Source organism: Xyrauchen texanus, chromosome 6 (assembly GCF_025860055.1).
Source record: "Xyrauchen texanus isolate HMW12.3.18 chromosome 6, RBS_HiC_50CHRs, whole genome shotgun sequence".
Lineage (NCBI taxonomy): Eukaryota > Metazoa > Chordata > Actinopteri > Cypriniformes > Catostomidae > Xyrauchen > Xyrauchen texanus.
The window spans coordinates 2,072,674-2,097,673 of record NC_068281.1 but is presented as its reverse complement, the minus strand read 5'-3'; the positions used below and the strand labels follow the sequence as shown (position 1 = coordinate 2,097,673).

The 25,000-nt window shown below is 38.7% G+C and overlaps 1 long non-coding RNA gene across 1 annotated transcript in view; it reads left to right on the top strand.

Moving 5' to 3' along the window:
- Window positions 1–25,000, top strand: part of LOC127645839 (uncharacterized) — a 50,537-nt gene that overhangs the window by 7,704 nt on the left and 17,833 nt on the right. Inside the window, exons 2-3 of the long non-coding RNA XR_007970812.1 lie at window positions 3,487–3,554; window positions 13,999–14,299. This is a non-coding gene — a long non-coding RNA (uncharacterized LOC127645839). The remainder of the gene's footprint in view (window positions 1–3,486; window positions 3,555–13,998; window positions 14,300–25,000) is intronic.

Sequence of the window (25,000 nt, the reverse complement as noted above, 5' to 3'; positions counted from 1 at the left end):
TATAAGGAATAAAATATATATATATATTATTTACTTTTGTTAATGTTTTGGGCTTTACATCGATATTATATATGTGCTTTAAAACGTATATCTTCATTAAAACGTCACGAGAAGTTTGATCGCTGTTACAGGAATCGGTTCCGAGAAGCCTAATTATTATTTTATTTTCTATTTATTTAGGAACTGTGTATTTAAAAGCACCACAAAACAAAGTGCATTTCGTGTCAATAATTCTGTAAAATCTGAACGAAATTCACAGACTCAAAACGAGTCAGTTTCGGTGGCAAAATAAACAAGAAACTTGATTATTAACTGATTTATCGATAAATAATTCTACCGGATTTTCCTCCGATGTTCTGAAAACACCAGAAATGAAGCACAAGGTCAACGTCACAACGAAAACAGCAAAACAATAATAAAAAAGAGAAAATTAAACGGTTAAAAAATTAATTATATATATATATATATAAATTATATACTTTAAAATTATTATTATATTTAATAAAATTTGTAAATAAATAAATAATATTTTAATATTATTTATAATTAAAATAAATATTGTATATATTTGATATCTATATAATTCAATTCAAATTATATATTTAAAAATTATTATTGTATTTAATAATATTTGTAAATAAATAAATAATATTTATTTATATTGTATATATTATATATATAAGAAATCGAGACTATTAGCTATAAAGACAACGAGGAAGATTATTTTATATTAGAACAGGGAGAGGTAGAAATGTATTTAATTCAGTTCCAGATATATTATACTATTTAATATGTGTTTTATGCTGAAGTTATTGGGGTCAAATTGGGGTCTGACAAAAGGTGTAAACACAATTGCAATAAAATGATCAAGGGTATAAACAGTTTCCTCCACTGGTGCATTTGCAAAATGTTAAATAATGGAAACAAACAACATCGAATCACGTTATTATTAGTTTGGATGAATCTGAAGTATTTGTTTAATGTCTAGAGCTGTTATAACCTTTAAGCACGCGCTGATTCAAATAATGCACGCTTTGCATTATGCATTATTATATGCACTGCTTCAGTAATGCATAATGCGGGAATGGTGCATTCCATCACGGAGAGCCAAATAGACACCAGGAAGGTTTTCATTATGGATGGATGCAAACCAATTTGTTTGATGACGTGATCTGACATATTACATAGAAATAGAGCCAACACATAACATGCATGCAACTGGCGCGGTTAAAGCCTTCTGTAAATGAACCTGATCCTGTTTAAAATGAGAAATGAATCGGATTAATCAGCATCATTGGAACTGCTCGTTCTTGGATGATTCGTGCTTGTATGCTCTTGTCTTGAGTTATTTGGAGGGTTGTGTCAGTTATATTTATATTCAGTGCACGCGATTCAAAGTTGCACTGCATGGTCATTGTCATTTCAAAACCACATTCATTGCAGTAATCTGATTGTCATGGTAACGAATGCTATTCATAGAGTTTATTTGGGCTTCAATGGAAATATGACACATGATAAAATGAGAGTGAGAGAGAGAGAGAGAGAGAGAGAGTGAAGGGGGCGGGGTCATATCAATTGAGGGCTGGTCTATTCATTTGTAATGAGGACACTTGCTGTTTCTGCATCAGATGCTGGTCTGATGATACTCAGCATCTCCACACAATGTTCTGGGCATGACTGGTGTTGCCTGAACTTAATCTGATGGTGAGGAATGAACCAAATGATTTGAACACCAGAAAGTAAGGTATGTTATTGCAATCAGTTTGAATTATACATGCCTATCGCTTAATTGGCATGTGCATTAACCAACAGTTTGATATATTAACTAATAAATAATATAAAATGCACATGTTAATAATTCCTCATACAAACTCCTTTCTAAGCACTAGCTATATGGGGGTCATTGTAAGTCAGCATTGAGCTCATTTGAAGTGCAATCCTCCTGGAAAGTCATGCATGTGTTCAGGCCACACTCAGTGATGAGGCACGCGCACCATGTGACCACGAACACGGTCACCATCCTGAGCGCCGCGGCCCCTTTAAGACGCACGGGTTAGTTTTTGTCTTTGGTTATCTAGCTGTATGAGTTTATCCATATCATAAAGCTAGAGAACCGAAAGTAGAAACTAATGCCATTGGCTTCGTCAACCGCAGAGCCCGCGGAGCAGCGCCGGAGCGCGCGGGCGGAGAACCGAGGGGCTCGCGTGCGCTACTGGAGAGACACTGCGCGAGCTCGCATGAGAACCGAGCGCGTGCATCGTGATACAGAGGCATTTACGATAGTGCATGTGGCACAGAATGCATGCTTTATACTGGTTTATAATAGAAATGTCGGTAGAATCCATTAAGTACGCATTATATTTCCAGCGAGAGGGTATGCAGCATGCAGGTCGCCACTGTGCATCACTCCTTACAGGGAGATCATGCATGCATGCTATTTGGTGGATGACTGTTACTGTCCGGGCCTTTGACACTAGTATTGGTCGTGCCTTTAGTATTCTGGATACACATGACGGTATCGTTCTTTTGTGCACGATTGCAATTGTTGCATAATCTGGCGCGAGGCGGTTAACTGTGGCTTTCTGTCATATGGCTTTTAAAGCAGCAGTTTTGCTGAGGAGATTTGTTTCATGCAATATCTACATTAAAACATGCTAAAAGTGATGCAAACTAAGCTGGACTTACAACTCCAGTGCATACTGTAGATATGGAATTATTGGAGTTATTTCTATGTGTCAGGAACACTGAGTGTCTCACCTTGATGGATTTAACAGGATTTGTGCATAAAGGGAATTAAGGACTGTTTAGATTCAAGGATTGTTTTACATCAAATCACTCAGTTCTCACATCACTATATAAGTAAGATGCATGCTCCAAAAACAATGCTGTGTTACAGAAAATAGACCTTAGATCTTAAAGCTAGTAACAGCCTGGATGGATGTTAAATACACAAGGTGGTATATACAAGGTTTTTATGCATTCTACAGCTTAATGTAAATGCTGTTATGGTAAAAGTCTGTGGCATGAAGCATTTGGAGGTGAATTTTGAATTTAGCATGCTTGCTTTGTAGCTTAGCAACAATGTGTGATTCATTGGAAGCGGATTCCACATTATTTTTCATCCATGATTATTCTCCTTTATGTCACGAGAGTCGCAGTGAGATGACTTTTGAATTAAGTTAAAGCGTGAAGCCAACGTAATATCACTGTTATTGTTCTTTGTTATGTTAAAACATGATGCACCACAAACATTTTAATATAGTTGCCTAATGTGTTTCAGGAACATATCAGGTAAAATTCCTCTTTAAATAAGGAACGTTATTCAATTTAAGGATAATTATTCTTATTGCACAGAGTCCTGATGAAAATAACATTTTAATAGCACCGGAGAAAACCCTGTTGATGCCCCATAGTTTTGGCAGGAAGTGATGTGCACTGCTAAATGATGGATTCATGCTCATGTTTTCTCTATCTCTTTCATTTCAGCATTTGTCACAAGGGACAGCAATCCAGACGTCTCTGAGCACGTATCATCTGCAGTGCTATCAAGACAGGTAAAATAATCAGTTTAACCCACTAACACCATCAAATCGGTTTCATAAAGGAGATAATCAGCTGTCAAAACACACAGATGGGCTACTAGAACACCCTGCAACCTGTATATTAATATATGTGTCATATATACAACAATATACTGACTGATTAATTATGTATGGATGGTTTATCTGATTATTTAAATGAACAAAACCACGAAGTTTAAACTCTTTGGTTGACAAGTTTTGTTCTTTATTCATTATTCTGAAGGTGAAGAACATTAACAAACATCATTGTCACTGTTTACAGAAATGAGAGGTCAACCTAGAGTATAATGCATTATAAGAGTTCCCCTATACTTTACTGTATAATGCATTATAAGAGTTCCCCTATACTTTAGAGAATAATGCATTATAAGAGTTCCCCTATACTTTACTGTATAATGCATTATAAGAGTTCCCCTATACTTTAGAGAATAATGCATTATAAGAGTTCCCCTATACTTTACTGTATAATGCATTATAAGAGTTCCCCTATACTTTAGAGTATAATGCATTATAAGAGTTCCCCTATACTTTAGAGAATAATGCATTATAAGAGTTCCCCTATACTTTACTGTATAATGCATTATAAGAGTTCCCTATACTTTACTGTATAATGCATTATAAGAGTTCCCTATACTTTAGAGAATAATGCATTATAAGAGTTCCCCTATACTTTAGAGAATAATGCATTATAAGAGTTCCTATACTTTACTGTATAATGCATTATAAGAGTTCCCTATACTTTAGAGAATAATGCATTATAAGAGTTCCCCTATACTTTACTGTATAATGCATTATAAGAGTTCCCTATACTTTAGAGTATAATGCATTATAAGAGTTCCCTATACTTTAGAGAATAATGCATTATAAGAGTTCCCCTATACTTTACTGTATAATGCAAGTTCTATACTTTAGAGATAATGCATTATAAGAGTTCCCCTATACTTTAGAGAATAATGCATTATAAGAGTTCCCCTATACTTTACTGTATAATGCATTATAAGAGTTCCCCTATACTTTAGAGTATAATGCATTATAAGAGTTCCCCTATACTTTAGAGTATAATGCATTATAAGAGTTCCCTTATACTTCAGAGTATAATGCATTATAAGAGTTCCCTTATACTTCAGAGTATAATGCATTATAAGAGTTCCCCTATACTTTACTGTATAATGCATTATAAGAGTTCCCTTATACTTCAGAGTATAATGCATTATAAGAGTTCCCCTATACTTCAGAGTATAATGCATTATAAGAGTTCCCCTATACTTTACTGTATAATGCATTATAAGAGTTCCCCTATACTTTACTGTATAATGCATTATAAGAGTTCCCCTATACTTTACTGTATAATGCATTATAAGAGTTCCCCTATACTTTACTGTATAATGCATTATAAGAGTTCCCCTATACTTCAGAGTATAATGCATTATAAGAGTTCCCTTATACTTCAGAGTATAATGCATTATAAGAGTTCCCCTATACTTTACTGTATAATGCATTATAAGTGTTCCCCTATACTTTACTGTATAATGCATTATAAGAGTTCCCCTATACTTTACTGTATAATGCATTATAAGAGTTCCCCTATACTTTAGAGAATAATGCATTATAAGAGTTCCCCTATACTTTAGAGAATAATGCATTATAAGAGTTCCCCTATACTTTAGAGAATAATGCATTATAAGAGTTCCCCTATAATTTACTGTATAATGCATTATAAGAGTTCCCCTATACTTTAGAGAATAATGCATTATAAGAGTTCCCTATACTTTAGAGAATAATGCATTATAAGAGTTCCCTATAATTTACTGTATAATGCATTATAAGAGTTCCCCTATACTTTAGAGAATAATGCATTATAAGAGTTCCCCTATACTTTAGAGAATAATGCATTATAAGAGTTCCCCTATAATTTACTGTATAATGCATTATAAGAGTTCCCCTATACTTTAGAGAATAATGCATTATAAGAGTTCCCCTATACTTTACTGTATAATGCATTATAAGAGTTCCCCTATACTTTAGAGAATAATGCATTATAAGAGTTCCCCTATACTTTACTGTATAATGCATTATAAGAGTTCCCCTATACTTTACTGTATAATGCATTATAAGAGTTCCCCTATACTTTACTGTATAATGCATTATAAGAGTTCCCTTATACTTCAGAGTATAATGCATTATAAGTGTTCCCCTATACTTTAGAGAATAATGCATTATAAGAGTTCCCCTATACTTTAGAGAATAATGCATTATAAGAGTTCCCCTATAATTTACTGTATAATGCATTATAAGAGTTCCCCTATACTTTAGAGAATAATGCATTATAAGAGTTCCCCTATACTTTAGAGAATAATGCATTATAAGAGTTCCCCTATAATTTACTGTATAATGCATTATAAGAGTTCCCCTATACTTTAGAGAATAATGCATTATAAGAGTTCCCCTATACTTTAGAGAATAATGCATTATAAGAGTTCCCCTATAATTTACTGTATAATGCATTATAAGAGTTCCCCTATACTTTACTGTATAATGCATTATAAGAGTTCCCCTATACTTTAGAGAATAATGCATTATAAGAGTTCCCCTATACTTTACTGTATAATGCATTATAAGAGTTCCCCTATACTTTAGAGAATAATGCATTATAAGAGTTCCCCTATACTTTACTGTATAATGCATTATAAGAGTTCCCCTATACTTTACTGTATAATGCATTATAAGAGTTCCCTATACTTTACTGTATAATGCATTATAAGAGTTCCCCTATACTTTACTGTATAATGCATTATAAGAGTTCCCCTATACTTTACTGTATAATGCATTATAAGAGTTCCCCTATACTTTACTGTATAATGCATTATAAGAGTTCCCCTATACTTTAGAGAATAATGCATTATAAGAGTTCCCCTATACTTTACTGTATAATGCATTATAAGAGTTCCCCTATACTTTACTGTATAATGCATTATAAGAGTTCCCCTATACTTTACTGTATAATGCATTATAAGAGTTCCCCTATACTTTACTGTATAATGCATTATAAGAGTTCCCCTATACTTTACTGTATAATGCATTATAAGAGTTCCCTATACTTTACTGTATAATGCATTATAAGAGTTCCCCTATACTTTACTGTATAATGCATTATAAGAGTTCCCCTATACTTTACTGTATAATGCATTATAAGAGTTCCCCTATACTTTAGAGAATAATGCATTATAAGAGTTCCCCTATACTTTACTGTATAATGCATTGTAAGAGTTCCCCTATACTTTACTGTATAATGCATTATAAGAGTTCCCCTATACTTTACTGTATAATGCATTATAAGAGTTCCCTATACTTTAGAGAATAATGCATTATAAGAGTTCCCCTATACTTTACTGTATAATGCATTATAAGAGTTCCCCTATACTTTACTGTATAATGCATTATAAGAGTTCCCCTATACTTTACTGTATAATGCATTGTAAGAGTTCCCCTATACTTTACTGTATAATGCATTATAAGAGTTCCCCTATACTTTACTGTATAATGCATTATAAGAGTTCCCCTATACTTTAGAGAATAATGCATTATAAGAGTTCCCCTATACTTTAATGTATAATGCATTATAAGAGTTCCCCTATACTTTAGAGAATAATGCATTATAAGAGTTCCCCTATACTTTACTGTATAATGCATTGTAAGAGTTCCCCTATACTTTACTGTATAATGCATTATAAGAGTTCCCCTATACTTTACTGTATAATGCATTATAAGAGTTCCCCTATACTTTAGAGAATAATGCATTATAAGAGTTCCCCTATACTTTAATGTATAATGCATTATAAGAGTTCCCCTATACTTTACTGTATAATGCATTATAAGAGTTCCCCTATACTTTAGAGAATAATGCATTATAAGAGTTCCCCTTTATTGCACACACACATGCAAACACACACACACACACACACACACACACACACACACACACACACACACACACACACACACACACACACACACAAAAACACACAACACACACACACACACACACACACACACAAACAAACACACACACACAGGTTGAATGTGTTGAGTCCCTCTTGTATTGTTGCACACACTCTTAAAGGAATATTTCAAGATCAGCTGATCATATTATGTTGCGTTTGGGCTCGTTTGAATCGGGATAGTCTGCTGTAAGTTATGATGTGGCATTTTCTATATTATATTTATGCTTTGGGAAGTAATAAGGAGAAATGTGACAAAAAGAGTAAAGCTCATTACATTCATCTAATTGAGACCTTTCCAGCGACATACAACACGTCCCGTCTTTATAATGTTTTACCAACTCTGAATATTATCGTTGTGATAACAAATTAGCATATTATGAGAACGAAATAGTTCTGATATGTCAGTAAATTAAAAAGCGTTGTTCAAGAATGGTCAGGATCAGATATATGCATTGTGTTATAATAATGTTATTTATGCCGTTTTATTGTTGTTATATTTGTGTTTCTGAATGCACACACAGCTGCGTTTATGTTCGTAAGATGAGCTCATGTGAGGTTTGTGCTGTTCAGGCCCGCTCCAACATTTCTATGCAAACTAGAGCTTGAATAATGAGATGTATTTATGAAGGCTGATGAAGGGGGGGTTGGACGGGGGCGCTCTGAAAGGGGACAGGCTGTGTGCTGAATGGAAGAGAGGGAGTTGGGATTCGGGGGGAGTCGTGAGCTGAGGGGGGGGGGCTCCGTTGGTGGTGTGCAGCTGTGAAAAGACCGGGCTTCTTTTTCCCACGGCCAGCCAGACACAAAACCGTCCCGCGGCCCACGAGGGTCATGTCACATCGCTAATATATACATATACTATAGAGAAAGAAAATATCCAAGTTGTGCAAATTAACGAGCTGTCTGTGGAGGCAGAGAGACAGACAGCTAACAACTGTGACTGCTTTGCTTTACATGTATGCATGTCTCAGATAAAGCTTTAACTGTACTTATGAGATATTTGCAACCTAAAAATGTGCTTTGTGTTGTTACAAACAAATATATAAAACAGATATAGTTCCAACACGGTTATGACAAATCATAATAACTGAATGGGGGAGGAACCATCAGAGATGCATATTACAGATTATCGACATACGTCGATCATTTGTATTTGAGTAGCCAAATTTGTTCACAGACGTTTCCTTTCTTAAAGGGACAGTACACCCAAAAATGAAAAGTCTCTCATCATTTACTCACCCTCACACCATACCAGATGTGACTTTCGTTCTTTTGCAGAACACAAATGAAGATTTTTAGAAGAATATCTCAGCTCTGTAGGTCCTTACAATGCACGTGAATGGTGACCAGAATTTTGAAGCTCCAAAAAGCACATAAAGGCAGCATAAAAGTAATCCATACGACTCCAGTGGTTTAATCCATGTCTTCAGAAGTGAAATGATAGGTGTGGGTGAGACACAGATCAATATTTAAGTCCTTTTTGTACTATAAATTCTCCTCCCTGCCCAGTAGGTGGTGATATGCGCAAAGAATGCAAATTGACAAAATCAAAAGACGACAAATGTGGAAGGGAAAGTGGAGATTTATAGTAAGAAAGGACTTAAATGTTGATCTGTTTCTCACCCACACCTATCATATCACTTCTGAAGACACAGATTAAACCACTGGAGTCTTATGGATTACGTTTATGCTGCATTTATGTGCTTTTTGGAGCTTCAAAGTTCTGGTCACCATTCACTTGCATTGTATGGACCTACAGAGCTGAAATATTCGTCTAAAAATCTTCATTTGTGTTCAGCAGATGAAAGAAAGTGACACATCTGGGATGTCATGAGGGTGAGTAAATAAGAGACTTTACATTTTTGGGTGTACTGTCTCTTTAAATAGTGTTGGATATGAGGCCTGTATTATATCGATATGATTATCAAATTATACGTTATCTTACGCATTCACCATCTAGTACAAATTATTACGAGTTGTCATGAGACTGTAGATAGTTCCAACTCTACATTTGGATTCAAAGCTGATAAACACACATACGTGACCGTACCAAGTTGCTATGATGCACAACACAGTTATGCTAATGAACAATATTACTTAGGTGATTCTCTGTTACTTATTTATTACAATTATTATTAAGAATAATTAAATACAACTACTTAACATTGGTGTCTTTCATCATATAGTGCTGTGGAAAAGTATTTGCCCCGGTCCTGGTTTCTTTTGTTTTTGTGTGTATCTCTTACTAAATTGTATCAATAATTCTAACAAAATCTAACATAAAACAATCTGAGTAAACACAAAATACTGTTTTTAAATGATAATGTTAGTTATTGAAGCAAAAAAGTTATCCAATACCAACTAGGCATGTGTGAAAAAGTATTTGCCCCCTTTGTTACTATATCCCCAAATCTATGTAACTGCATTCATAATGGGGTTCAGCTGGACTTGACACACCCAGACCTGATTACTGCCAGCCCTGCATGAAGTTGGCTAAAAGGTTTCACCCAGTAGCACACTATGTCAAGGTCGGAAGAAATTCCAGAAGTCATGAGGAGAAAGGTGATTGACATGCATCAGTCTGGGAAGGGTTAAAAGCTATTTCAAAGGCTCTGGGACTCCAAAGAACCCACACTGAGAGCCATTATCTCCAAATGGAGAACACTCGGCACAGTAGGGAACCATCCCAGAAGTGGCCGTCCTTCCAAAATTCCTCCCAGAGCACAGCAACGATTCATCCAGGAAGTCACATAAAAGCCAAGGGCGACATCCAAGGAGCTGCAGGCGTCTCTCGCATCACTAAAGGTCACTGTTCATGACCCCACTATCAGAAATACACCGGGCAAAAATGCCATCCATGGAAGAGTGGCGAGGAGAAATCCACTGAAGTACATTAAGACTCGTCTAACCTTTGCCAAAACACACCCTGATGATCCTCAAATCTTTTGGGAGTATGTTCTGTGGACTGACGAGTCGGAAGTTGAACTGTTTGGAAGACAGGCGTCCCGTTACATCTGGCATAAATCAAACACAGAATTCCACAAAAAGAGCATCATATGCATGCTGGTGGTCGTGTGATGATGTGGGGATGTTTTGCAATAATTGATGGAAACATGAGTTCTGCTCTACCTGAAAATCCTAAAGGAGAACGTCCCGTCATCAGTCCCTGAGTTGAAGCTCAAGCACAACTAATGATCCAAAGCACAGGAGTAAGTCCACCTCTGAATGACTCAAAAGAAGCTAAATGAACGTTTTGGAGTGGCCTAGTCAAAGTCCTGATTGAACCCGATTGAGATGCTGTGGCAGGACCTTAAACGGGCAGTTCATGCTCAAACTCTCCCATGTGTCTGAACTAAAGCAGTTCTGGAAAGAAGAGTGGGTCAGAATTCCCCCACAGCGTTGTGAACGACTGATCTCCAGTTATCAGAAGCATTTGATGCAGCTGCTGCTGCTAAAGGTGGCACAACCAGCTGTTACGTTTAAGGGGGCAGTTAGTTTTTCACATGGGTGATACAGGTGTTGGATAACTGTTTTGCTTCAATAAAAAAAAATATATAAAATAGTAGAAAACTGTATTTTGAGTTACTCAGGTTGTCTTTATTTCATGTTACATCTTGTTTAAAGATCTGAAATAATTTAGTTTGAAAAATAAACAAAAATAGAAGAAATCAGGAGGGGGCAAATACTTTTTCACAGCACTCTTCACAGTTATTAATAGCAGCAACTGCCCTTATAATTATAATTGAACCTTTTAAATATGTTTTGTGTTCAAAGATCAAAAAGCAGAATGCATTTATTAAACTTGAGTTTCTGTGAAACCTGTTTGAACAAACATGAGAGAGTGAGACACTATAGACAAAGACTGATGGACGCAGACAGACAGGAGGTGAGACAACTTCACTGGAATGTCTCATGGTGAGACCTTCAATAAGATCTGTGATGTATGTCCAAATAATAGGGGGCCAGCTGTGTGTGAGTGTGTGTGTATGTATGTGTGTGTGTGTCTGTGTGTGTGTGTGTGAGTGTGTGTGTGTGTGTGTGTGTGTGTGTGTGTGTGTGTGTGTGTGTGTGTGTGTGTGTGTGTGTGTGTGTGTGTGTGTGTGTGTGTGTGTGTGTGTGTGTGTGTGTATGTGTGTGAGTGTGTGTGTGTGTATGTGTGTGAGTGTGTGTGTGTGTATGTGTGTGAGTGTGTGTGTGGATGGTTTCAGTTAGAACCTTCTTGAATTTCATTTGTTCTGCTTTTGAATGCGGGAAATGTTCAGAATATTATTACTGACTCCAGCTTTGGAAAAGAGTTGCATCGTGTCATTCTCCTAACAAACATTTCCACAAATAAAAGATTTAAGATGTTCTTTAAATATTCAGGACTTTTAAATGAATTTAAATCTACTTAAACATGGAGCATTTGAGGGTGTATAAAAGTGTGTAATTACTTTCTATGTAAAATACTAGTGAAACCTGTTTGAAAACAGTCGTTCATTTTGCAATTCAGTTTGGTGACGTTAGTGGCACAGAAATGACTCACTTCAGCTTCGTGTGGAGGCTTCATAATAAGTATCTTATATATATGTATAAGTATCATCTTTGTCTCAGATGTTTCTCCTAAATTCCTAATAATATATAAAGTCAATTATGGACATACAGTGAGAGTACAGAGCTCCGCAAGGGACGTTGTTCTGCTCAATTAGCTCGCCTGTGCCTTGTTTACTCTCCTTTATGTTCCCGAAATTCAAAGACACAAGCCCGTCCTTTCAGTGAGTACGAACCAGCGCATCTCTCTTCCTAGTTTCCTTTCTTCCTCGTCTGTAATTCAAATGGAAAGGAAGAACGGGGGTCTCCCTGAGATTAGTTCAATGCGAGGATGTTACAGGCAATCGGCGAGTGTATTGTGAGGAGATCTATAGGGTGTTAATGTACTGAAGGGACAGACCTCGTAACCGGCTCTTTCAGGACCTCTCCACTGGGCGCAGGTGATTACCCATGGACTGTGTGCTATTGTCCTGACGCTGCTAGATAAACAAGGGTTCAGCATAAATAAACGTTGGATTTTGGGGCCTTTACAGATTTAGACTGTTTATAGAAATACCTTCAGAGAAAAGGTCAAAATGACATTTCGCTGCAGTTCATAGAAATGTCCATCGGGGGGCGCCAAAAGCGAGTGAAATAGTGTCGTAATCAGACAAGATTTGTAAAGTAAATACTACATGGAAGTTTAAATAAATAAGTTTGTGTGCTTGACTGTTCTCGAACTGTGGACCTGGGAAAATGCACGTTTTTGTGTTGTTTTTCCAAAGTTGGCGTGTCAATAGCGTGTCCTCTCAATTCCTTTTTGAGAACGCTATTGGTTAGTTTTATGTTCAAGTTTTAGGTTAGGACAGTGCTGGACTGGTAATCTGGCATACCGGGCATTTTTACTTTGGGGCCGATCAGGGGCAGACTGTCCATCGGAAGAACCTAGCGGGCTGGTTGGTCGGCCGCGAAATGGACAGAATGGGCCGCGATAAGCTAAAATGAGCCGCTTCTTTATGCAGAACGGACCACAAAACGGCGCCGCGTTATGCAGAAAAGGACAGCGAGACATGCTCAGCCCCAAATCCCAGTCCAATTTCTCTTCCCAGTACAGCCCTGGGTTAGGGGGGAAATTTTACTCAAAACTTCCATGTAATATTACCTTAAAAAACTTGTCTGGGTGTCTGGGTAGCTCAGCGAGTATTGCCGCTGACTATCACACCTGGAGTCACGAGTTTGAATCCAGGGCGTGCTGAGTGACTCCAGCCAGGTCTCCTTAGCAACCAAATTGGCCCGGTTGCTAGGGAGGGTAGAGTCACATGGGGTAACCTCTTCATGATCGCAATAATGTGGTTCTCGCTGTCGGTGGGGCGTGTGGTGAGTTGTGCGTGGATGCCGTGGAGAATAGAGTGAAGCCTCCACACACGCTACATCTCCACGGTAACACGCTCAACAAGCCACGTGATAAGATGCGCGGATTGACGTCTCAGACGCGGAGGCAACTGAGATTCGTCCTCCGCCACCTGGATTCCAAATTGGGGAGAAAAGGGGAGAAAATCAACAACAACAACAAAAACCTTGTCTGATTACGACACAATTTCACTCGCTTTTGGTGCCCCCCTCTGGACGTTTCTGAGAACTGCAGCCAAACATGCAATGAGGCATGCAACTTTGTTTTGCAAAAATGTTCCCACGGTCCCATGAGAACGTATGGCTGCATATTATGCAAAAGTAATGGAGAGCGTTTTCGGTGAGGGGAAACATCGTTCCAGTGTGGATGAGATATGAAAAAGGAGCTAAATTAATCTCAAATGAAAACGTATTAGTGTGGACATAGTCTAAGAAATCTATTTTTTACAACATTGTAAATTCTGAATTCTCACTTTCTTCTTTTTGTCTTTTGTCTGCAGTGAGAGATGAGGAAGGTGTGCGTGAAAAGGATCGTCTAGAGACACTGAGATGAAGTCAGAGATGTCCGGGATTGCTCTTGCTCTATTCCTTGCATCTGTGGGGTGCTCTCTCTCTTCTGGAGGCCGAGCAATGTCCTGTACAGGTCAGGAAGGGTGAGCTGTGCTGGGTTTTGAGGATACCCGACGCCCTCCTTCCACACTGGCACCTCTGGAGCCTCCTTCAGTACGATGGAAAGAGCAAAGAGAATGGAAAACTGATGCTGGTCTAATCTCGCCTGGAGCCAGGATGGTGCTTCACAAGGTGGGTTGCATTTTAGAGCAGATCATTCTGCACTGTCTATAAAAATCGATGAGTGGCGCTTGATTGTGCCACACTTGACTCCACAATGTTAGGGTGTGGGTGGTTGGCAGGACATGGCTATGGGCTTGCTAAAGTATTCTAAGTAGTATTTTGTCCATTGCTAATGTGTTTTGTGTGTTTTTATGCAGTTGCTAGGGTGAATAGGGTTGCTGCTAAGGATTCAGAGTGATGTTTAGTACTTTGCTATGCAGTTGCTAGGGTTTGTCAGGGCATTGGTATGCGGTTGAGTGGTGTTTGGAGTGTTGCCATGCAGTTGCTACAGTGTTTGGGGCGGTTGCCTGGGCACTGCTATGTGGTTGTTAAGTTGTTAAGTGTGTAGCCATGAGTTGCTAGGTTGTTTGTAGTGGTTGCCAGGGCATTGCTATGCAGTTGCTAAGATGTTTTGAGTGTTTAGAATGTTGTCATGCAGTTGCTAGGGTGTTCAGGGTGGTTGATAAGTATTCAAAGTGGTGTTTAGTGTTTTGCTGTGCAGTTTCTAGTGTGTCTGGTTTGGTTGCCAAGGATTCTGAGTGGTGTTAAGTGTGTTGCTATACAGTTGCTAGGGTGTTTGGGGTGGTTTCAGTGGCACTGATCTAAGGTTAAGTGGTGTTTGGAGTGTTGCTATGCAGTTGCTACAGTGTTTGGGGTGGTTGCCAGGGCATTGCTATGTAGTTGTTAAGGTGTTAAGTGTGTTGGCATGCAGTTGCTAGGGTGAATAGGGTTGCTGCTAAGGATTCAGAGTGATGTTTAGTACTTTGCTATGCAGTTGCTAGGGTGTTTGTCAGGGCATTGGTATGCTGTTGAGTGATGTTTGGAGTGTTGCCATGCAGTTGCTACAGTGTTTGGGGCAGTTGCCTGGGCACTGCTATGTGGTTGTTAAGTTGTTAAGTGTGTAGCCATGAGTTGCTAGGTTGTTTGTAGTGGTTGCCAGGGCACTGCTATGCAGTTGCTAAGGTGTTTTGAGTGTTTAGAATGTTGTCATGCAGTTGCTAGGGTGTTCAGGGTGGTTGATAAGTATTCAAAGTGGTGTTTAGTGTTTTGCTATGCAGTTTCTAGTGTGTCTGGTTTGGTTGCCAAGGATTCTGAGTGGTGTTAAGTGTGTTGCTATACAGTTGCTAGGGTGTTTGGGGTGGTTTCAGTGGCACTGATCTAAGGTTAAGTGGTGTTTGGAGTGTTGCTTTGCAGTTGTTACAGTGTTTGGGGTGGTTGCTAGGGCATTGCTATGTAGTTGTTAAAGTGTTAAGTGTGTTGCCATGCAGTTGCTAGGGTGTTCAGGGTGGTTGCTAAGGATTCAAAGTGGTGTTTAGTGTTTTGCTATGCAGTTTCTAGTGTCTCTGGGTTGGTTGCCAAGGATTCTGAGTGGTGTTAAGTGTGTTGCTATACAGTTGCTAGGGTGTTTGTGGTAGTTTCAGTGGCACTGATATAAGGTTGAGTGGTGTTTTAAGTGTTGGTATGCAGTTGCTATGGTGTTTGGGGCAGTTGCCAGGGCATTGCTATTTGGTTACTAAGGTGTTTTCAGTGTTTAGTATGTTGTCATGCAGTTGCTAGGGTTTTAAGGTGATTGCTAATGATTTAAAGTGGTGTTTAGTGTTTTACTATGCAGTTACTAGGGTGTTTGGTTTGGTTGCCAGAGCCTATCTCTTTGGTTGCTAAGGTGTTTTGAGTGTTTAGTATGTTGCCATGCAGTTGTTATGGTGTTCAGGGTGGTTGCCAAGGATACTGAGTGGTGTAAAGGGTATTGCTATGCAGTTGGTAGAGTGTTTGCCTGGGCATTGCTATGTGACTGATAGTGTTTTGAGCGTTTTGTGCATTGTTATACAGTTGTTAGGGTGTTCAGGGTGGTTGTTAAGGATTATGAGTGGTGTTTACTGCATTGCTATGCAGTTCCTACAGTGTTTGGAATGTGGTTGATTAGTGTTTAGAGTGTTGCCATGCAGTTGCTAAGGTGTTTGCGGTGCTTGTCAGGGCATTGCTATGTGGTTGCTAAGGATTCTGAGTAATGTTTAGTGCATTGCTATGCAGTTCCTAGGGTGTTCTGGGTGGCTGTTAAGACATTGCTAAGTGGTTGCTAAGGTGTTCTGAGTGTCATCTATTGAGTTGCTATTTAGTTGTTGAGGTGTTCTGGGTTGTTGCTAGGGCAATGCTATTTGGTTGCCAAGGTGTTATGAGTGGTATTTAATGAGTTAATATGCAGTTTCAAGGGTGTTCTGGGCTGTTGGCATCTAGATATGGCTCAGGTTTCTCCTTTAATGTAAATCTATTTGGTTTTTCGCCAGTTTTATTGTCTACCGCACAATTTTTCAGGGCTCTTCTGCAAGTGTTCTCTGTACACGGATTGTTGGTATTTTATGTGGGCATGGCCCTCTTTTTGTCTTGTTGACTGACAGTTTCTTTGTCTGCATGTTTAATTTCAACATTGTCTTGGAAGTAAGCACTGTCTGTGAGCAGTAATGCCCATTCGCCAACAAATAGCATCTGGCTGGCACAACAGCAGACAAAATGTCTGCCACTTCTGCTGACTGGCCGTTTCCCTCCAAAATATGGCTGCGCCTTTTTACCGCTTGCCATCTGTGTGGCGGCTAGCTATTAACAAACTCTGCCTAATTGCATTAGCATATTCTTGATTTAGCTGGGGAGGGGGACCTTGAGTATAAAGCGAATCGCTTGTGAACACAGATTCTAAGCATGCAAATCGCTCGACAGGAGTGTGTTTGAGAAACAATCACTTCAAAGTGGCATTTTTTAGCTGTCAGCGCAGTTGAGACGGTGCTGTACTGCCTGCCATATGGTACACAAGACTTAGCGAGACGACTGCTGAGATGAGAGGCCCCTGTATGCAAATCCCTTACAGTAAAGACCAATAAGAGGGAGGGTGACCAAACCATAACAGTCTAATAGGAAGATGGGCATTAATTAGCCCATCAGCATGCAGGAGACTTTGAAGGTTGCTCAGCAAGTGTGTGGTCATCGGGGTGCCAACGGAGCATGCATGTGCCAATCGAGCCAACACAGAGCAGGAATACAGTGCTTTAATCAATAATAGAGGTTTTGATGCCAATTTAACCAACTGTTGTGACTGAAATGACTATTGTCATTTCAGTTCAAGATGCTGTTTAGACGTTTTTGATACTCTAGAGGAAACACATGTGAGATTACGGGGGTCTTTTTCACACAAGTCAACTGCTGACATACTGTACAGTAAGAGTAAAGAACTATTGGGATATTTCATATCAAATCAACCAAATTTCAGAAACTTTCTTGAAATAACAGTAGTGCACTTTGACCTCTTAAAAAAATCAAGATTTGTACATTATTGTTTTTCTGTAAATAAATAAAAGGTACACTTCTAGTTTCAACATTATTTGCACTTCAGTCCTTTGTAGCTTCATACCATGTGACCCACATTTGGTTTTCGACCACTGAAAATGGGTAAAAACATCTTGCATGGAGCCATATTGAGAGACTCATATCTCTGGGATTTAACCATATAGGGGCTTAGAAATAGAGATGCCCAAAGAAAAGTTGATTCTGAACCAGAATATAAAGTGATTTTAAGATAACTTTAATACTTATGGAGTTATCGGCACTCCAACTTTGGAAAAACAACACAAAAAAGTGCTTTTACCCAATTTTGGACTCCGACAATTGGCACGTAATGCAACAAGAAGTGCTCAAGACAACTTATTTTAGTAATAGACCTACCTATCCATGTGTAAAAATAAAATAACAATGCTGCTACCTTTCTGAGGTTGTTTTTGTGCCCTGTAGTTTTGCACCAAAAATCATAGGCGAAAATGGTCATTTTGACCCCACTTCTACAAAATAATGGATAAATAAGTAAATATTGATTCGTGGCATTAGTAGTTTGGCTTTCATCATCATTTATGAATTTCTTTCACCCGTGAAATGCAAATCAAAAATGTAATTTTTAGCAGGGGGTCCTTTGGTTGAGTTGGCGCAGAATGACGCAATAGAAAGAAGGACCCGCACGGCTCTGATGGGTCCATACTGAGATTTCAGACTTTGGGATCTTGGCAAATCTGAGCCCAGTTTGAGACATGGTTGAGAAATCCCAGAGGAGCCACGTGAGATTACCGAAGATCTTTTTTTTATTTGATCTCCATTAAAAAGATATGTAAGAGATCTCAGAGTTGTGTTATTTTAAACTAGCGTTAGACCTGAATTCACCATCCAAGCAAAGATTTGAAATGAACTGGATCTGAGACACTTTTAAATTAGTTTCTAATTCTGTGGCTACAGTTTTATTTTTAGATGAAGGCAAACTGTCAGAGATGTAGGACAGAATCTGTCTGTTTTTCCCCCTTGTGATGTGTTCTTGAGGATTTGAGGCTAATTCAGGTACCCCTTAAGACTAAAACTAAACGTCAGTGTCCTCATTCCTTATGTTATAAAACAGACAGTGATTTAACCTATTTTGGTGAGGCTGTTCATCGAGGTGTTGTCTGTCGGTTTGTAACAGCTAAGCTTTGTTTGGTTTAGGTCAAAACGGTGGAGACGAGTATGTGTGTGTGGCATGTTTGTGATTACCGTTTAGCCGCTCAACGGTTTCCAGATAAAATGGCGCCTACACATCCCATCGGTGTGTCTGTGGGGAAGGGAGGTTTGCACTTGAACATGAGGGCTTTTGGGGTTCACGTCTGGGGTAGTTTCGGGTGGGGGATGTCTCTGTCTGGGTTTAAATGAGACCTATTAAAAATACTCCACATATGTGTGTGTGCGCCTGCTAATGTGTGAAGTTAGAATAGTGTCTGGATCTGTGCGTGTGTCCATTTCTGAGCATCATTTGCATATTTTGCTCTGGCTGCACATATGCCATTCAATCTGAACAGATGCAAGGAAACGCGGACATGCAAATTACCACACCAATAACCGCATGCCCCACCTTACACACAACCACAACCCTATAAGTTGAACGCATCACGCATCAACAGCTGCATTGGAGAAAAAATCCAATCTTATGGCAAAAGCTACACTGAATTTATGGCACATCATGCACAAAACACACTCAATAGTAGTGATGTCACTGTATTCTCTTTAGTGCAATCACAGACCAGCGCATGACGGTAGCCAATCAGCTGAGAGCAGATATAGGAAGTGAGAAGAGAGAGACTCATTCCACCTTTACATTTACATTTACGCATTTGGCAGACGCTTTTATCCAAAGCAACTTACAGTGCACTTATAACAGGGACAATCCCCCCGGAGCACCCAGCAGTTAAGTGCCTTGCTCACAATGGTGGTGGCTGTGGGGATTGAACCAGCAACCTTCTGATTACCAGTTATGTGCTTAATCCCACTACACCACCACACTGGAATGGTCGTTATGTGACCTCAAGTTATCAAATGATCTCATTTAATGCATTTTTACATTTTAGAAGTAGCGACTTAAAGTCAAAACACCCTAGCAACTGCATGACAATGCACTAAACACTCAAAACACCTTAGAAACCAAATAGCAATGCCCAAGCAAACACCCCAAACACACTTGCAACTGCATAGTAACACACTTAACACAACTCAGAATCCTTGGCAATCCCCCTGAACACCCTAGCAACTGCATGACAACGCACTAAACACTCAAAACACCTTAGAAACCAAATAGCAATGCCCAGGCAAACACCCCAAACACACTTGCAACTGCATAGTAACACACTTAACACCACTCAGAATCCTTGGCAATCCCCCTGAACACCCTAGCAACTGCATGACAACACACTAAACACTCAAAACACCTTAGAAACCAAATAGCAATGCCCAAGCAAACACCCCAAACACACTTGCAACTGCATAGTAACACACTTAACACCACTCAGAATCCTTGGCAATCCCCCTGAACACCCTAGCAACTGCATGACAACGCACTAAACACTCAAAACACTTTAGAAACCAAATAGCAATGCCCAGGCAAATATCCCAAACACACTTGCAACTGCATAGTAACACACTTAACACCATTCAGAATCCTTGGTAATCCCCCTGAACACCCTAGCAACTGCATGACAACGCACTAAACACTCAAAACACCTTAGAAACCAAATAGCAATGCCCAGGCAAACACCCCAAACACACTTGCAACTGCATAGTAACACAATTAACACCACTCAGAATCCTTGGCATTCCCCCTGAACACCCTAGCAACTGCATGACAACGCACTAAACACTCAAAACACCTTAGAAACCAAATAGCAATGCCCAGGCAAACACCCCAAACACAATTGCAACTGCATAGTAACACACTTAACACCACTCAACCAACCAGAACCCCCATAACAACACAATAAATACCACTCTAAATGCCTCAACAACTGTACTAATGTGTTTAATGAAAGTGTGATGTTTAGTGAAGAGTTTGTTCGGTGCTTTTAGAGCTGATGGTCTTTGGCTCAACACATTAGAGACTGCAATGACCACTAAAGTTAAAGTTGCTAGTGACAGCTGATGAATGGAGCTAATACTTGCTAAAACCTGGACAGCAGAAAACACAAAAACCATCACACCACCTCTGGCCTTCAATCTCCCTCCAGCTTTCCTGAAATTAAAGAACTATTTCAGGCTCAGCTCTCACGCTGTGCTTAATTGCCAACATTACGGTCCCTTATCCGTGAGAGAAGTCCACAGAGTTCATCTTGCGATTACTAATTTTGGAAGAGGGGTTGGTATAGCCATCCAGACAATGCAAGTCTAGACTGCTCTGAACGTAAATATTAAGTTGAACGTTCTTCCCAAGTGCTTTTGTGGGCCGGACGCAAATCGTGGGAATGCTAAAAAGTGCACGGCCCAGTCGAGCAGCGAGCAGACAGCTATGGTGCCCTGAATGCCACCGCAGCAGGTGAAGAAGGACCGTAGAGGTCAAGGTCAAGGGGTGCTCGTCTGTATGGCTGCCCTCGGCCCTGACTGTCTGGGACAAAATGCAAATGAGCCAGACTGCTTAATAAGCAGCGAGGGTGTGTGTTTGCACAAGTTCACATTTCCTTTATGAGGCAGACGACAGTTCTCATCACCTTCACCAGTAATATATTCTCAAGTAGTCTATTATAGAGACGGGCATTTAGACGCCGCCCACCAACAGTGCAAACATGTCTCGTCATTATGGATAGAGTTACAGTCTTTCTCTCTCTCTCTCTCTCCAACGTTTCTTTGTGCAATTCCGAAACGTCACTTTGGGAACTTAACTGTGTTAAGTTATATCCAGTTTTACACTTTCGTTGGCATGATGACGTAACACCAAAAACTCTGCAAATGACCGTATACAACTATACGGCTCAAATAATGCACACTTTTTAACAGAAACATTCATGTAAATGCTCTTATTAAATTATAAACTTCACATTTCTGACTTTAAACCCTCCAAAAATTGACCCCATTGGTGTAGTGATTCGCCTCAATCCGGGTGGTGGAGGACGAATCTCAGTTGCCTCCACGTCTGAGACCATAAATCCACGTATCTTATCACGTGGCTTGTTGAGCGCATTACCGCGGAGACATAACTCGTGTGGAGGCTTCACGCTATTCTCCGCGGCATCCACGCACAACTCACCACGTGCACCACTGAGAGATTTTTGCTTTTGTAAAGAAAAAGAGGGACAAGTCTAATTATATTTTTCTGGTAATCAACATTATGCCACAAATGCTGTCAACAATTTAATTGACTATAAGTGACTTATTAACTGGCTTGCTGTAGCTAGTAAACAGTGTTTCAACAAACATTCAGTAGACTATCAATAGCCTGTATAACAGCAGCAAAATAACAGCTTATTGATTGACTTGCTATAGCTAGTAAATAGCGTTTCAACGAACATTTAGTAGACTATCAATAGCCTGTATAACAGCAGCAAAATAACAGCTTATTGACTTACTTGCTATAGCTAGTAAACAGTGTTTCAACAAACATTCAGTAGACTATCAATAGCCTGAATAACAGCAGCAAAATAACAGCTTATTGACTTACTTGCTATAGCTAGTAAACAGTGTTTCAACAAACATTCAGTAGACTATCAATAGCCAGTATAACAGCAGCAAAATAACAGCTTATTGATTGACTTGCTATAGCTAGTAAATAGCGTTTCAACGAACATTTAGTAGACTATCAATAGCCTGTATAACAGCAGCAAAATAACAGCTTATTGACTTACTTGCTATAGCTAGTAAACAGTGTTTCAACAAACATTCAGTAGACTATCAATAGCCTGAATAACAGCAGCAAAATAACAGCTTATTGACTTACTTGCTATAGCTAGTAAACAGTGTTTCAACAAACATTCAGTAGACTATCAATAGCCTGAATAACAGCAGCAAAATAACAGCTTATTGACTTACTTGCTATAGCTAGTAAACAGTGTTTCAACAAACATTCAGTAGACTAACAGTAGCCTGTATAACAGCAGCAAAATAACAGCTTATGAACTGACTTGCTATAGCTAGTAAACAGTGTTTCAACAACAATTCAGTAGACTATCAATAGCCTGTATAACAGCAGCAAAATACCAGCTTATGAACTGACTTGCTATAGCTAGTAAACAGTGTTTCAACAACAATTCAGTAGACTATCAATAGCCTGTATAACAGCAGCAAAATAACAGCTTATTAACTGGCTTGCTATAGCTAGTAAACAGTGTTTCAACAAACATTCAGTAGACTATCAATAACCTGTATAACAGCAGCAAATAACAGCTTATTAACTGGCTTGCTATAGCTAGTAAACAGTGTTTCAACAAACATTCAGTAGACTATCAATAGCCTGTATAACAGCAGCAAACTAACAGCTTATTAACTGGCTTGCTATAGCTAGTAAACAGTGTTTCAACAAACATTCAGTAGACTATCAATAGCCTGTATAACAGCAGCAAATAACAGCTTATTAACTGGCTTGCTATAGCTAGTAAACAGTGTTTCAACAAACATTCAGTAGACTATCAATAGCCTGTATAACAGCAGCAAATAACAGCTTATTAACTGGCTTTCCTTCGTTTATTAAATGACCTGCTATAGCTAGTAAACAGTGTTTCAACAACAATTCAGTAGACTATCAATAGCCTGTATAACAGCAGCAAATAACAGCTTATTAACTGGCTTGCTGTAGCTAGTAAACAGTGTTTCAACAAACATTCAGTAGACTATCAATAGCCTGTATAACAGCAGCAAATAACAGCTTAATAAATGGCTTGCTATAGCTAGTAAACAGTGTTCCAACAGATATTCAGTAGAAAATCAATAGCCTGTATAACAGCAGTAAAATAACAGCTTATTAAATGGCTTGCTATAGCTAGTAAACAGTGTTTCAACAGACATTCAGTAGACAATCAATAGCCTGTATAACAGCAGCAAAATAACAGCTTATTAACTGGCTTGCTATAGCTAGTAAACAGTGTTTCAACAAACATTCAGTAGACTATCAATAACCTGTATAACAGCAGCAAATAACAGCTTATTAACTGGCTTGCTATAGCTAGTAAACAGTGTTTCAACAAACATTCAGTAGACTATCAATAGCCTGTATAACAGCAGCAAACTAACAGCTTATTAACTGGCTTGCTATAGCTAGTAAACAGTGTTTCAACAAACATTCAGTAGACTATCAATAGCCTGTATAACAGCAGCAAATAACAGCTTATTAACTGGCTTGCTATAGCTAGTAAACAGTGTTTCAACAAACATTCAGTAGACTATCAATAGCCTGTATAACAGCAGCAAATAACAGCTTATTAACTGGCTTTCCTTCGTTTATTAAATGACCTGCTATAGCTAGTAAACAGTGTTTCAACAACAATTCAGTAGACTATCAATAGCCTGTATAACAGCAGCAAATAACAGCTTATTAACTGGCTTGCTGTAGCTAGTAAACAGTGTTTCAACAAACATTCAGTAGACTATCAATAGCCTGTATAACAGCAGCAAATAACAGCTTAATAAATGGCTTGCTATAGCTAGTAAACAGTGTTCCAACAGATATTCAGTAGAAAATCAATAGCCTGTATAACAGCAGTAAAATAACAGCTTATTAAATGGCTTGCTATAGCTAGTAAACAGTGTTTCAACAGACATTCAGTAGACAATCAATAGCCTGTATAACAGCAGCATAATAACAGCTTATTGACTTACTTGCTATAGCTAGTAAACAGTGTTTCAACAAACATTCAGTAGACTAACAGTAGCCTGTATAACAGCAGCAAAATAACAGCTTATGAACTGACTTGCTATAGCTAGTAAACAGTGTTTCAACAACAATTCAGTAGACTATCAATAGCCTGTATAACAGCAGCAAAATAACAGCTTATTAACTGGCTTGCTATAGCTAGTAAACAGTGTTTCAACAAACATTCAGTAGACTATCAATAGCCTGTATAACAGCAGCAAAATAACAGCTTATTAACTGACTTGCTATAGCTAGTAAACAGTGTTTCAACAACAATTCAGTAGACTATCAATAGCCTGTATAACAGCAGCAAAATAACAGCTTATTAACTGGCTTGCTATAGCTAGTAAACAGTGTTTCAACAACAATTCAGTAGACTATCAATAGCCTGTATAACAGCAGCAAAATAACAGCTTATTAACTGGCTTGCTATAGCTAGTAAACAGTGTTTCAACAAACATTCAGTAGACTAACAGTAGCCTGTATAACAGCAGCAAAATAACAGCTTA